Source organism: Papio anubis, chromosome 1, assembly GCF_008728515.1.
Source record: "Papio anubis isolate 15944 chromosome 1, Panubis1.0, whole genome shotgun sequence".
Taxonomy (NCBI): domain Eukaryota; kingdom Metazoa; phylum Chordata; class Mammalia; order Primates; family Cercopithecidae; genus Papio; species Papio anubis.
Genome location: NC_044976.1, coordinates 55,589,536 through 55,605,763, shown reverse-complemented (window position 1 = coordinate 55,605,763; position 16,228 = coordinate 55,589,536). Strand labels below are relative to the sequence as shown.

The 16,228-nt window shown below is 40.8% G+C and overlaps 1 protein-coding gene and 1 long non-coding RNA gene across 12 annotated transcripts in view; one reads left to right on the top strand and one right to left on the bottom strand.

Moving 5' to 3' along the window:
• The window catches only part of DAB1 (DAB adaptor protein 1), a 1,241,370-nt gene that overhangs the window by 1,050,355 nt on the left and 174,787 nt on the right, over positions 1 to 16,228 (top strand). The window lies entirely within an intron of this gene.
• Positions 84 to 14,858, bottom strand: LOC103885494. Its single transcript, XR_004177091.1, has 3 exons — positions 14,774 to 14,858; positions 7,066 to 7,247; positions 84 to 166 (listed from the first exon to the last, which is right to left on the bottom strand). It is a non-coding gene; the product is annotated as an uncharacterized LOC103885494 (long non-coding RNA).

Genomic DNA, 16,228 nt, shown 5'->3' with positions numbered 1-16,228 from the left:
GCTTTCTGAGGATAAAAATATTCCATGGTTCTGCTTCTGGAATCTCGTACTCGGGGAGGGAGTCTGTTCCGGCATTGTGGCCGGAAAGATCTCAACTTGGAGTCTTTGAGATACAGCATTCCTGGTACTTCCAAGCTGTAAGACTCTGGAAAACTTACCTCACTCTCTGGAAAAAAAGACCAAAAACAAAAAACCAGAAACATTATTATGAATTTGGAATTTCTTTGTTTTTTGTTTGTTTGTTTGTTTGTTGTTTTTGTTTTTTTTGAGACAGAGTCTCGCTCTGTCGCCCAGGCTGGAGTGCAGTGGCTGGATCTCAGCTCACTGCAAGCTCCGTCTCCCGGGTTTACACCATTCTCCTGCCTCAGCCTCCCGAGTAGCCGGGACTACAGGTGCCCGCCACCTCGCCCAGCTAGTTTTTTTGTATTTTTTGGTAGAGATGGTGTTTCACCGTGTTAGCCAGGATGGTCTCGATCTCCTGACCTTGTGATCCGCCCGTCTCGGCCTCCCAAAGTGCTGGGATTACAGGCTTGAGCTACTGCGCCGGGCCTGAATTTGGAATTTCTTACTTGGGAGACAGCATTGTTAGTTCAGTGTCTGAGTACCACCTTCCGCCTGTGTTAATATTGCTGCGTGTGAGGTGCTACCAAGAGGTTGTTGCTTTTTACCTCTCAAGGCAGTTTGAAGATTTAACGAGGATTATTTCCTAAAGGGCCCTCTATGCGTGAGGTGACCTGTGAGGTTTGTCCCCATTCTTGTGTCTTGGTTCCCTAGGATTCCTGCTTCTCTCTTTTTCTCCCTCCTTCTAACTCTTGAACATCTTGCATTGCCTCTGAGACTCTGTCCCCTAATGCTCCCTTCTCTTTGCCCAGGTATTCAAGCCAGAAGCATGTACACTTAACAATCTGCAAATTATTTCCTCCTCTATTCTTTGCCACCATTACCAACTCGTTGTAACTGGTCTTTAGGCCTCCAGACTTTCTGTTACCTGGTGGCATGGTAAGTTCCAGGAGAGAGAATGCCCAGGGTACTATGGAATAACAAAGGAAGTTCCTAACATAGTAGGGATAGAGGAGTGGTGATGGTAGCATGCAGAATTGCAGAAGACTTCCCTGAAGAAATGCCATCTCAGGGAGTTAGCCTGGCACAGAGAGGGGGAAGCGTGCTTGGAGCAGGGGAGCAGTATGATCAAAGACCCAGGGGTGAGCACGAGGTTAGTGGTCTCAAGAAGATCAGGATGGCAGGATCCTGGGGTGGGATGCAATGCCAGCACAATCTCAGGATGAGAGTCAGTGAGTTTGCGAATGTTGTGATCCCTGTTTATCCATCTCTGTGCCATGGATGCCAGCGGGGTCCATGTGCTCGGTTATATTTGTTGGATTGCTGCACTCCTGGAGTTCAGTGGGTGGCAGCATAACTGGTTGAGTTGGGGAGAAGCCATCCTTGACTAGGCAGTGTTTGAAATGGATCATGAAGAAGTGTGTATGGGACTTTTATGGGCACAGGAGTGAGTGTGTATGTGTGTGTGTATGTTACTGTGTGATGCCAGGCACTGAAAGCACACCCAGGAGCACAGGTTCATGGAGTACATGATCCAGGTGTGATTTGGCAGGACTGGAGCATAAACCGTACATGAGAGAAGAAGACTTCAGAACAGGTGGGGAGAAATGGAAATGTTGTCACCGTGTAAAATCAGCTGGCCCAGCACTGCTTATTTTTGGTAACCTTGCATTCTTCACTGTGAAACCTGTGATTATGAGGGTTTTCCAGGTTAAGGATTTGTGGCTTTATCCTATGGGAAGCCACAGATAAATTTTAAACAGGGGGCAGGGAAGGCATGGGAGTGGCATAATCAGGTATGCACTTCAAGATGACATGCCATCTGCAGAGGGTAGAATGAATCTGGGAAGGGTAAGAATGGATGCAGCATAACCGCTAATCTGTTTTCTCTTCCCTCTAATTAGAAGAATCCTTTTTGTCCTAAATGTATTATACACTTTGACCTGAATCAGATTATTGTAATTTGCTCTGGCCTGAAACACCTGTGGTACACAAAGGACTTTCACACACATTCTTGTGACTTGGATTGGAGGGTACTAGCTTCTTTAGTACTAGGACCCTCCTGTTAACAGGGTGCCTGGATGTGAGGCAGCAGGATTCCTGTGACTCCCTTTACCTCTATTCATAAAGGGCTCTTACTTCTTTTTGGAAAAGTCATGTTGTTGATTTCTTTAATAATGGTAAGAAAAAGCAGAGAGCAGTGGCTTTATAGCTCACCAGTTAGAAAAATTGATCTGTTATTAGCTAAATCCCCGCCCTACCATCAATCTTGTCTACTGATATCCTCTGTGTCCTTTTCTGGCTTGAGCTAATGGTGTCTCCTCCAGAAAACTTCCATGATTCTTCCTTTCCCATCCTTGTCTTCATTCACCCAGCCCTTGGTTGATCTTTTCTTATATTCTTAATTGTGGTGTAGCTGTAATATGATATAGATTACTGCCTATCTCTCCTGGAAATTGTGAGTCCTCTGAGGAGAGGAAGTTTTGTCCTCATTTTAAAAATTACTTTCCCATATAGTGGAGTGCTTGGTGCATAGAAAGTTTATTGTTTCAGGTGAGCTAATGTGTAACTGGCAAGTTATTAGGAACAACCATAGTTTGAAAATATCATCTCGGGATTCCTGCATCCAGTTTCCTCATGGACATCTCCATCAGAATGTGACACGGGACAAAGATCAACATGCCCAGGAGTGGACTCATCAACCCTCCTACCCTCTTTCAAATCACCTCCTTCCTTCTCTGTTTCATAGCCCAGGACATGGTACCACACGCATTTTCTCAACCCATAATCCTGGGAACTGTTGATTCTTTCCTCATTCATTACACACAATATTACTCCTCTGCTTTCATTGTGTGTGTATTTCTCCACTGTTCCCTCTCCATCCCTACAGGATTTCGTATCAGATTAATTGTCTTTACCTCCAGTAGTATCTAAGCCTTTCTCTGCCTTGTGATGTGGTCACCACCGTGAGGTCTGAAAGACTTTTCTAAAATCCAGACCCATTCACGTCACCCTTGTGTTTAGAATGCTTGGCAGTTCCCCGTCAGTTTCAGGCTCTCCATGATCAGGCCCCTCACTCCCTCTTCATTCTCTTCTGTTTGTACTCTGAAATTTTACATTTTATCATCGCAAGTTAAATACCCGCAGTGCTGTCCAAAAGGACGTTCTGTGATGATGGGAATGTTCTATCATCTACGATAGAACATCTATGTATCGGTGCTGTCCAGTGTGGCAGCCACCAGCCGTGCGTGCCTATTGAGCAGTTAAAATGAGGCTGATGTGACTGAAAAATCAATTTTAAATTTTTATTTAATTTTAGTTAATTTAAAATTAAATAGCCATATGTACTAGTGTCTCGCATATTAGACAGCATGGTTCTAGACTCTGGATATACTATTCTGTCATATACCTCTGTACCTGGGCTCAAGGTTCTCTCTCTGAAATGTTCATTTCTGCATTCTTTCCCAAGATAATTTCAGCGGGTCCTATAAGAATCATCTCAACTGTCCCCCTGCCTCCAGAACACCTTTCCTTATCCCGAGACTGGCCTGTGCTCACCTCTACTGTGAAACTAATATACATTTTATAGTTACATTATACTATCTCTTTCCACTGTCTTTTCACTGCTAGTGTCCCCATTAGAAATTGAGGTTCTTTAGGATAGGAGATAAGTCTTTCCTCCTGGTATCCCAAGAATACAGCACAGTTCCTGCCTGGTGTGTAAACAGTAAGGGGCCTTGTATTACAATGTAGAGTGCAGAGGCAGTTCTGGGCTCTAGCCCCCTATCTGCTAGTTCCAGTTCTGCAGCTATAGCCAAATCCACCTGACTGGGCCTCAATATTGTTACCTGCACATGGAGCATTATAATTCCTTCAATGTTCAAGAGATTTATCATGAGCATTACTGATAATATACAGTACCCGAGACACTAGTAATTGATAGCCGCTATTGTTGGGTGTTCTGTAAATGTTTGAGCCTCTATTACTACAATTCCTCAAGTACTTGAGTGCCTGTTAGTGTGTTGAATACTTGACTTGCGGCTGGACGTGGTGGCTCACGCCTGTAATCCCAACACTTTGGGAGACTGAGGTGGGCGGATCACAAGGTCAGAAGATCGAGACCATCCTGGCTAACACGGTGAAACCCCATCTCTACTAAAAATACAAAAAGTTACCCAGGTGTGGTGGCATGCACCTGTAGTCCCAGCTACTCAGGAGGCTGAGGCAGGAGAATCGCTTGAACCCAGGAGGCAGAGGTTGCAGTGAGCCGAGATGGCGCCACTGCACTGCAGCCTGGGGGACAGAGCGAGACTCCATCTCAAAACAAAACAAACAAAACAAAAAACTTGACTTGCAATGCAACATTTACTTTTTATGACAATCCTAATAAGGCAGTTGTGACTATCTCCATTTGATATTTAAAGTTACATTCCACAGCTAGGAAGGGGCTTAGCTGGGATTCAAATCCACATTTGCTTGACTTCAAAGCCCATGCCAGACTTCCTTATTCCTGTTTGCATATACATTTGCACTTAATTTTAGGCAGCAATGCACATATTCAATTAATAAAGCAAATCATAAGGGGAAATAATTTTAACACAGCCAGCAGAATTTCCTTGAGCTAGTTGATTTGGGAGACTGCATATTGCATTCCTTGTACAGTATTTCCATTCCCTGTTTGCAGTTTTTAGGTAAAGAAATAAGGAAACATTTAATCCATTCCTTCAATTAGGTTGTGTAATAGATTGTCATGGGCATTTTCAAGATAAGTGTTCAATGATAGTGTTGTGAAGTGCATTGATCAGTTGCTTCTCAGAAGTCTCATTGATTATCAGGTCTGGGTTAAGCAGACAGGCTGCTAGAATCTTACCTTTGGAGGACTTAAATTTCAGTTTTGAAGGCAGCTCATAGGGCCATCAAGTCAGAGGCCTCACTGTCCTCATTTTTACAGCAGGCCTTGCTTCTGTAGAGACTCTACTGGAACCTGGATTCTGGGACATTTTTATTTACACCACTGGATTCCTTTCCCTACAGCTGCTATTTGTTTTCTGAACATCACTTCTTTTCCCTTCTTCTTTTATCGAATGTCTACTACATGCATAGCACTGGGTTACGTGCTCTGGCATGACAGTGGTCGCTGAGATAGGGCCAGACATTTGGCATTTGAGTAGTGGATAGAGATAAAGATGCCCACACACATGATGGTAGCTGTTAGCTGTGGTGAGTAGCATTTGCCACACGTCGGGACCCTTACATATAGATTTATGTGAGTAACTAGGTTTGGGCATCACCACTATGAGAAAAGAAGGCACCAAGTGCTGTGACCATGCCAATGACAGAGCGAAAGAAAGGTTACTTCTTCTACAGGAGACTGGGGTAGAGGAGAGAGGAGGTGTTAAGAGGAGTTGGTGGCCAGGTGTGGTGGCTCGCGCCTGTAATCCCTGCACTTTGGGAGGCCGAGACAGGCGCATCATGAGGTCAGGAGATCGAGACCATCCTGGCTAACACGGTGAAACCCCATGTCTACTAAAAATACAAAAAATTAGCTGGCCGTGGCAACGGGCGCCTGTAGTTCCAGCTACTTGGGAGGCTGAGGCAGGAGAATGGCGTGAACCCAGGAGGCGGAGCTTACAGTGAGCTGAGATCACTGCACTCCAGCCTGGGGGAAATTCCATCTCAAAAAAAAAAAAAAAGGAGTTGACATCTGAACTCTCAAAAAAAAAAAGGAAAAAAAAAGGAGTTGACATCTGAACTGAGGATATATTTCACTCTCACCACAACCCTTTGCATTAGGCACTAATATCCGCATTTTATAGTTGGGAAAATAAACACAGAGAGATTATGTAACTTTGCCCAAGATCACGCAGCTTATAAGTATTATAGCTAGGACTGGAATCCAGGCATTCTGGCTTCAGAGTCTGCTGACAACCACAGTTATATTGTACCACTCAATTATGGTACAGATTATTACAGTGTGAGATCAGATGGGATAAGTAGTATAGGTGGTTCCCAAACTAGTCAACATCAAATTGAATGCAAGAATGCAAGAAGCTTTTTAACAAATATCACTACAGTAAGTTACCCTAGGCTTGCTGAGTCTGAATTCTTAAGAGAGGGCCCAGAAAATGGTATGATTTCTTTAAAAGTCTCCAAATGATTTCTGTGGGCAGCCAGGTTTGGGCATCACTACCATGGGAAATGAAGGCACCAAATGCTGTGACAGTGCCAATGGAAGAGTGAAAGAAAGGTTATGTCTTCTGCAGGAGAATGGGGCAGAGGACAGAGGAGGTATTAAGAGGAATTGACATTTGAACTGAGTATTAAAATATGACCCTTAGCGAGCCATGCAGAGAATAGGGCCAGCTTTTGTTTTTCCATGGAAGTAAATTTGGATCATATACGGAAGGTTGTGGGTCCCCAGGAGAAGTGTGTGTGTGTGTGTGTGTGTGTGTGTGTGTGTGTGTTTGTTGTGGTGGCTGGGGGGGATCCTTTTATTTGCATTTCAGTGAACGTGTATCTAGGAAGCTAAGTAACATATTTTGTCATTGTTATCTAGGACCAAAGCTGGTAGAAGACTATCTTAGGCCAGATGATTTCAGAGACCCCTTAAAATTACTTCAGAAAATCTTTACCCGCCTATCCACAAGTCTTGAAACCTCTCCATCAGAGCTCTACTTTTTTAGTTTGAGGTCTTTGCTTTCAGCAGAAAAACAGAAAGTCCTGGGTTGCTGACACATGAAAACATTAAACATTAACAATGTGATGAGTGCAGCTGTTTTAACTTTTAGAGCATACACTCCTAGGGACATAGCAGAATTGAGAGGTGGTGTGATGTGAAAACTGTTACTAGCCAAAACAGTCTGCATTAAAACTATTGGAGAAAACCAAGTTAGAAGGTCTTTGGCTGGGGGAAAGGGGAAGGTGCAGTTTAGGGGTCACAGGGCAGACACACTGAGGATCCCCCCTTCCCCTTTTCTGTGTCCTCTCATCTAAGGCTGGCCTTACCATTTCCAGAGCAAGTTTGCAAACGAAGTTGTTCTTAGATTCTGTAGAAAAACAGGAGTGAAGATTTACAGCTTGGTAGGAGGATTCACACTTGAGCCGGGGTGCAAACAGTGTGTGTTAACAAAGGGGCCTCTTGTGGGGTAGTCTTTATTTTTCTTTCCTTTTTTTCCTCCTGGAAAAAACTAGGACAAGAAGAACATAGAAAATGAAGACTAATTCCAAACACCAGAACTAGTTTGTGAAAATTGGCGTGCTATTGTTATCCTCTGGTTCACAGGTTAATATCCTACAGATTGGTGTCCACCATCTGTTCCAATGCTACTCTCGTTTAAATAGTGCTTTTCCTTATGACATGTACAAAAATTTCAGTTCAATAGCTAATCATTGTCTCAGGTGCACAAACATGTTTCTCAGGTGGACAAACATGTTTCTAGTATGTATTTTTTTTAAAAAAGGATTTCACCGTTTCCCTGCTGGTTTTCAAACCAGGTAGGATTGAGGATTCTAGGTGATTTATTTTGATGATTTCAGTAATAAAACCCAAGGGAAAAATTGGTTCATCGTGAATACAGCCACTTTTCATTAAATGCAGCTAAAGGCCCAAGAATGAATCTGAAATGGAGACGAGATCTGCCATTTAAATCAGGGACAGATACACAATTTGCATCTGACATAAATTCTCATCGGGTTGTGTTAAGAATACGGTCTGGCAGGGAATGAAAATTAAATTGACTTCTCACCTATTGTTGTCCCTCCCTGAGCTCTGCTCCTCTAGAAGTCATTAATGGCCACAGGTACAAAGGATGCGACGTAGCCCTTTGGGGTTTCCCCAGTCACGGAGATGTTTAGCAGATTGCTGCTTTAGGCGTTGATCCATCATCACTTCGCTGCAGCACCAGAATCTCGTTTAAATACAAGCAGTGGGGGCCTCTTTGAGTACCACTGCCTGGAAGAGCAGCCCCACATCATTAAATAGGGTGTGTAGACCTCTTTCCTAATCCGCCCCAAACCCCATGTGCCCGTTTGCTGCATGAGTCTGAATATTGAATTTCAAGATTTCTAAATGAGGTTGAAGGTCTGTTTGACATCTGCTGATGACTCCCATGTTGAATTTCCTCAAGTAGTGGGTTCCCTGAGAGTCGCCTTCCCAAATAAATAAATTTTACTTCTCCTTTATGAAAAGCAACCTAAGTGAGTCCATTGCTTTTAGTTAAAACCTTTAAAATATGGCATTTTGCATCTCATTTTCACCTATCTTTTAATCTTCAGGAGGTGGCAATGGGGGTGGGAATTACTATCCCTTTTTTTAAAGCACCTAATAGGTACCACACACTATCTTAGGTGCATTATACATGTGATTGCGTATTTTTTCATTTATTTTATAATACACATAGAAGAATAAGAAATTGAATAAAACATAAATGGTTAACCTCAGGAATAATTATAAAATGAACACACATAAAATACCTACCCACATCAGGACATTGTAACATAACCAGCAGCCTAGATTTTCCCCATGTCTCTTCCCAATCATAATTACTTCTTCCGCTCTAACAGAAACTCTCCTGTCTTTTATAATACTTCCTTGCTTTTCTCTATAGTTTTATCCATAAATAAATTCATAAATAGTTTCACTAACCAGATTTCAAATTTCATGTAAATGCTAGCACAATGTATGTTCTATTATCCTAATTTCCTTTTATACAACTTACATATCTATGAATTATCCACACTGTTCCATATGTTCATAGTTCACTTATATTTATTGTAATTTAGTAACCATTATATAAATATGCTACAATTTTGAAACTCCATTCCATAACATCTGGGTTTGAAGCTCTATGCTATGACCATATTTTTTAACATATATCTTGGTGTACATAAGCTTGCAATTATGGAGGATGGAATTGCTGGGTCAGAGGAAGTGTGTATATTTAGCTTTAAGTAGGGTATCTATATTTTCAGTTTTATTATATATTACCAATTTTCCCAAAGTGATTGTTTCCATTTCTGATCTTACAAACAGTGAGTTAATGTTGGTTCCTACCGTTATCCATACTTGGTACTTTTATATTTTTTTCATCCATGACTGTATCTGCCCCTGTAATACTGTTGTAAGGCAAATAGTCATAGCCCCATTTTACAGATGAGAAAACCATATTCTCAGATTTTTATAAACATGCCATAAAACATACAAAACCTGAAGGAAGGACAAAGGGACAAAGCCAGCAACTGAATAGTCAAGAGACATCAAATATCAAAAGTTTACTTTATGCCTATATTATGATTTTAGAAGAGTATAGACTCTGCGTCTTCCAAAGATCTGATATATCTTGTATTTTATTGCTTTGGAGGTGAAGAACTTTTGGAAAAAAAATTTTAGGAATGGCTTGTACTTTGATCAGAATAGGAAAATAAGGTGAAAAACAAAACCAAAACAAAATAAAAATAAGAATGATGATAATCCTCCACTTACCTTTTATGGAATAGTGATTCTGCCCAGATATTGGACTGAGTAGTTTCCGTAACTTATTACTAGTGTGCTTTTCCATGGCTTTGTGCTTTAGAGTTCTTGAGTGAAATGGGAGAAAAGGCAAAGACTGCTTTGGTTTGCAGAGTCATGGGAGCTTTTATTATGGCTTCTATGCCTGGATGTCTACTGCCTAATTCTACGTGGACGTTATAAATATAGGGGAGGAAAATCATCTTTTTTTCCCCTCTACCCTCCTAGTTTCTCAGGCTGGGCCTGGAAAATTAGCCTGACAAAAGACAGATTAACAAGAGAAAAACAAATATAAGTTTATTAAACTGTTCATCCTACACAAACATGGGAGTACTCAGAGATAACTAACTCAAAAGGGTGGTTAGAACTTGGGTGTATATAACATCTTAAAAAGGACAATAAAATTTTAGAATAGTGACAAGATAAGGGAAAAGGACTGATTACAAATCACAGAGAGTTAAATATATAGGGGAACTAATAGAAGGTAAGAGCTGGTTAATAAAGTCAGCTATGCAGATTCCTTTGAAGCCATCTTAAGGCTGATAAGTTATCTTGGTGATGGACTTCTGTCCCTGCTGGTGGGTGGAGGGGAGGAGACATTTACAAATTTATGTCCCGCTTTTAGGAAAATGTGGGTGGTCTGAGAGCTTTTTTTTTTTTTTGGATCTGCTGCTGCTTCTTTTTTATCTGCTTCTTCCTTTAGCTCAAAATAATCCTTATGCCAAAGTGTCCTTTCTTGGGTGGCATTTTCTGCTATTCTCCATGGACAAAGTTCCTATTAGAAAGATAAACCCCTTCCTCATTCTGCCCCTGTGACCTTATTACTTGGAGATGTTTGCCCCTAGAAGGTCTCTTGTTATCTCCAGGTGAGTTCACTTGCAAATCTTTGCCCATAACCAGAAGGATCCAGATTTTACTAGAACTTTAGCATTCAATGCCTCCCAATGTTAGTGAAGCAAATCAGCCAAATTGTCCTAGTAATAAAGATTTTACATATCATATACCAAGAAAAGAGTATAATAGTCTAAAACAAGATTCAGATTATGGTGGAGGGTTTTTTTGTTTAATATATGATATAGTTTGGCTGTGTCCCCACCCACATCTCATCTTGAATTGTAACTCCCTCAATTCCCATGTGTCATGGGAGGAACCTTGTGGGGGGTAATTCACTTATGGGGGACGGGTCTTTCATGAGCTGTTCTCTTGATAGTGAATGAATCTCGTGAAATCTGATGGTTTTAAAAACGGGGGTTTCCCTGCACAAGCTGTCTTATCTTGTCAGCTGCCATGTGAGATGTGCCTTTCACCTTTCATCATGATTGTGAGGCCTCCCCAGTCACGGGGAACTGTAAGTGCAATACACCTTTTTCATTTGTAAATTGCCCAGTCTTGGGTATGTCTTTATCAGTAGCATGAAAACAGACTAATACCATATAGAAGGATATTCTATAACATTGGTTGATCCTGAAACTAAAATGTCATAAAAGACCACTGAGGGAAGCTGAGAATACCCCCACCCTAATACCCAGCCTCTTGTTTTGACCCTTACAGCAGTGCCATGAAGTACCTCCTATTATGCCACACTATGGATGGTATAACTTTGCTTTAGAAAGGGTCAATAACTTAAAATTACACAGCTATAATATAACAAAGTCTGCATTTGAATCCAGGTCTGTCTATGTGGTTATAAACTGCTGTGCTATAATGCTTTTAACCAGAGAGAAAAATTCAAGCAGGAAAATCCAGTCTACTCAGAATATCAGCCTGGAGGTACTGCCTTTCCTGAGAATGTGGCTTTACTGGGGCTGCCATTTCGATGGGTTTTTAACAAAGCACCCAGTACCTGGTACTCTCTGCATTGTCCAGTAGCATAAGAATTCTATTAGCAGATAGCAAGCACCTGAATCATCTGGAATTTGTACCAGAGGACTGATATCTTTCTGAGAAAGTCTCCAAGTTTGACCATTGTTATCCTATTTTACAGCCCTATTATTTCACAGCAGATATGCCATATAAATGGTTAATATTTTCCTAGTGTTCACCAAGGAGCTACATCCTATAGTTGTAATTTGGATGTAATTTTTTGTGGTTATATAAATATGGCTCTATTTGAAGTGGGTTGAATTAGAAAACTCATGAATAAATTCTTTGACATAATCAGAATTATATGGCAAGGAATTGACCTACTTTGCAGGAAGGCTCCCCCAGAGTTCCTTAGCTGATAGTATGTTAACCCAACAGAGAAATCTTCCTGCTAATAGCACTTATCAGAGAAGATTGGAACCTGTAGTTTGTCAGGTACTCCAAAAAAAAATAATAATTTAAAGTCTGAAATAATAAAAAAAAAATCCTGCCTTTCTTTAAATTTTATTTCAACTGGAAATATAAATGTACATCAAGTTATAGATCTTTTTATCACAAGTTAGCATAAGGACTTTTCTTGACATTGGAATACAGTTTGCTAATTGGAATGCTGCCTCTTGCTAATGAAGTATATACCCACAAAACATATCTTCTTTTATTTCCAGTTTTGATTTCTTTAAAGTGGAATAAGGGTTTTAAAACACTTGGAAAGTAACCAAAATATAGAGTCCTTCTGAGTCCGTGTGCTTTGCTGGGGGAGTCGTGGGGAGTAGCACTTTCTTTTAACAAGTTGGCCTTTTTTAATTATTTTTAAACATTGAACTTCATTTTCATAGAATTAACTTTATTTTTGTACTCATGTTTCACTGACTTACAACATACGTAACTAATTATATACTATCCTAACTGGTACAATTATCATAAACAAATTTGGCAACAGAAGTGTATGAGATACTTGGTAAGCGTCTAACATAGGTTTTTGATTGAAACAGAAATCAAGTAGCCTTCCTGGCATCCCTGTTCGGAGTAGAGCCAGCAACAGATAGTGAGAAAGAAGAGCAGGGGTCAATCCAAAGCACTGATGAGCCTAACAGACCTTCTCTTGTACTTCACCTACAGGGCTGTTCAGAGGATTCAAGGTGGTAAAGTAAAGTGTATAAATAAAGTGACTGGTATTTTGAAAAGTGATGAGTACAAAGCAGGATCTCAGAAAATTATAACTTGATTTTTTTCTTCTTATTTCACCCTGTCAATCTAATCAATACATTATTGTTGGATTGTTATGATTGGTTTAAATCTCTAGTTTTTCTACTAGATTCTGAGCCTGCTGGGAATAAAGGGCATATTATAATCATTTTGTTCCCTTTTTTATATTGCTTAGCACCTAGGAGTCCTTCTGAAAACGCATTTAAATTTATTGCAGTAAAGGGTTGACATAACTTCTAGGGGACAGCAGGACAATCCTGGCAAGAGATCTGTATCTGGTATTGGAATGCCCAGAGCAGGTATTATGGGATGGTTGTAGAGAGGGTGGGGTAAGTCATGAAATACCAATACAGATACCAAGTCGGAAAGGCCAGTGATGGAATACTGACAGGAATTGTGGGGCAAGAAGTTCTAAATCAGACCAGTTTTCTCCAGCCCCCCGCTAGGAATTTCCTTCCTTTTGTTTCCTTCTATCCTGCTTCCAGCTAAGATCAATTTATCAAATTTCATGTAACTGTTTCCTGCCAGGCAAGAGGATGCTTGCAGAAGTAACCAAGCTTAATTCCAATCCAGGGACTTCATAAGGGCAGTGACCATACCTTGTTCCTTTTTAATATAAAAGATAAATTAGAGATTTAATTTGGAAATCCCATTAAATCCCAGACTTTCAAATCAAACAATTAAGAACTCCATAGCCCCCTGCATGGAATGAAATTATTGTAATTCTTCCTTCTTGGTGGAAAAAAATGTACTCTGTAATTGCTGGGAACTCTGTTAATAAGAATCAAATCCTCTTTATCTAAACCGTATCTAAAAGGTGAAATGTTATTTGGGTCCTATGCCAAGGAACAAAAGAAAATGTCTTATATGAAATGTTTGAGAGAAAGACCATTTTTGTTTCTTAATTAAGCTTGCCTTAATTTGACAAAGCTCTCTAGTGCTAGCTGTAGAATGTACAGGTTGAGTATCCTTTATCTAAAATACTTGGGACTAGTGGTGTTTTGGGTTTCAGATGTTTTTGGCTTTTGGAATATTTGCATATACATAGAAGATATTTTGTGATTGGCACCCAAGTCTAAACATGAAATTTATTTATGTTTCATATATAACTTACACACATAGTCTGAGGATATTATACAATATTTTTAATAATTTTATGCACAAAACCAAGTTTTGACTATATTCTGACTATGACCCATCATAGTCAAAATTACACAGTTCAGATGTGGAATTTTCCACTTGTGATGCCATGTTGGTTCTCAAAGAGTTTCGGATTTTGGAGCATTTAGGATTAGGGATACTCAACCTACATTTTTCTCCCTCATCTGCTTCTTGCTCTGACATTTAGACTCTCTTGACCTGGAAGCTGTTTCTGGCTTTAATACCCCCTTCCTTGGTATTCACCCTGCTTTGGGGGTAAGTAGCTGGTACCCAGGGTGTGGCACCTCTGATCACTATACCTGTGACATACAGTCCTGCTTTTGTGATGCGTGGAGCTTCAGAAGAACCTTTATATTATGAAGAACTAATACTTGGGACCAGTTGTCAGTGGCAACAGGTAGATTAGGCACCCAAGCATTTTACTATGGCCTTGATAGCTCAGGTTAGCAGTATGTAGTGGAAAGGGCATGGACTGGGTGATTAAATAAATACAGGCTGAAATGTTAGCTCCATCCTTGCTGTCTATGCATGCTATAACTTGGATGTTTGACCCCTCCAAATCTCCTGTTGAAAGTTGATCCCCAGTGTTGGAGGTGGGGCCTAATGGGAGATGTTTGGGTCATGGGGCAGATTCCTTGAGAATAGCTTCATACTGTTCTTGTGATAACGAGTTCTCATTCTATTAGTTCCCAAGAGAGCTGGTTGTTAAAAACAGCCTGGCACCTCCCTCCCCTGATCCCTTCCTTTCTCTCTCATCATGTGATCTCAGAACACACTGGCCCTCCCTCACCTTCCACCACGTGTAGAAGCAGCTTGAGGCTCTCACCAGAAACAGATGCTGTCTATGCTTCTTGTACAGCCTGCAGAACCATGAGCCAAATAAACCTCTTTTCCTTATAAATGACCCAGCCTCAGACATTTCTTCATAGCAATGCAAATAGACTTAAACAATGCCATTTGGCCAAATCATTTCACCTTACTGAACTTCCACTTCTTCATCACTGAGAAGAGAAACATGGTCTTTCTTCTGAAATTGTTTTGTAGATTAAATGAGCTAACATGGATAAAGCACCTGTGGCATGGGTTACATTGTGCTGCCCCCCACCCCTCATTCATATGTTGAAGTCCTAACTCCCTGTACCTCAGAAAGTGACCTTATTTGGAAATAGAACATTGCAAATGTAATCAGTTAAGACGAGGTCAGTAGGGTGGACCCTAATTTACTATGACTTCACTATGACTGGTGTCCTCATAAATAGGTGAAATCTGGACACACAGACAGACACAAAGGGAGAACATCATGTGAAGATAACAGCAGAGATCAGGATAATATGTCTACAAGCCCAAAGATGCCAAGGTTGCCAGCTACCCATCAGAAGCTAGGGGAGAAGCATGAAACAGTGTCTCTCCCAGTCTTTCGAAGGAACCAAACCTGCCAGCACCTTGATCTTGAACTTCTAGCCTCCAGAACCATGAGACAATACATTTCTGATGTTTTAAGCCACTCAATTTGTGGTTCCTTATTACAGCAGCCCTAGCAAAGTAATACACACCTGTCACTTAATTTTATTTCTTTACCTTTCTTCCACCACATAACTCCTTCTTGTTTCCTTTAAATGTATTCAAATCAGCATACTGCAGGACGTAAACTTCGCAGACAGAAACCTGGATGTGCAACACATCCTATTTCTGACCCTCTAGGGAGAACATAGAAGAGCTGTCCTGTTTTCCTATGATATGTAATATGTATTTTTTAATCCTCTGGGTAGTGCCTGCAATAATCTTCTGTGCACACATCCTGCTGTGGAAGATTTGACAATAAGAACTGCCTCATGAGGCCACCCCGAAAAGGAACAGCAGATATAAACATGTCGCCATTCTTGTCATTTTGAAACAACATTACTTAAAGCGTCCCAGATAGTTGGGAAAAGAGGAGCTCTTTTCTTCTAGGCCTCCTGTTTCTCCTCTAGCAGGGAAAGATCTTTGTAGGTGTTGTGGAGACAGCAGGAGTTATCAAGGAGAACAGGTTTCCTGCAAACATCCTGAGTGATTTGCATTGTATGAAGCGAACACAAACCACCTCACTTAGTCATTCATATTAATTGAGCAGTTTTAAAATTTAAAGAAGTATTCCTTTGGGGTTTGTGATCAAGGCTGCGTCCCAGCGCTTCACTGGAATCTTCTTGAATTTGGCCCTATTTGATACAGCTTTGCTTTCTGTTGATGTTACATGGAAAACCTCCACCTGGCTGGACAATAGCACTAGTATTGCTACGGTCAGCAGCTTTATTGTAAAGAAATTCCAACTCTGGGAACTGGCAGCACTGCATCCACTGACTCTGGGGAGATTCTTCCAGCCGCAGCACAAAATACAGCTTTCTCTTTTCTACCAAGCTGTATTGAACTCTTTGCCTTGATCTGAGGACCTAG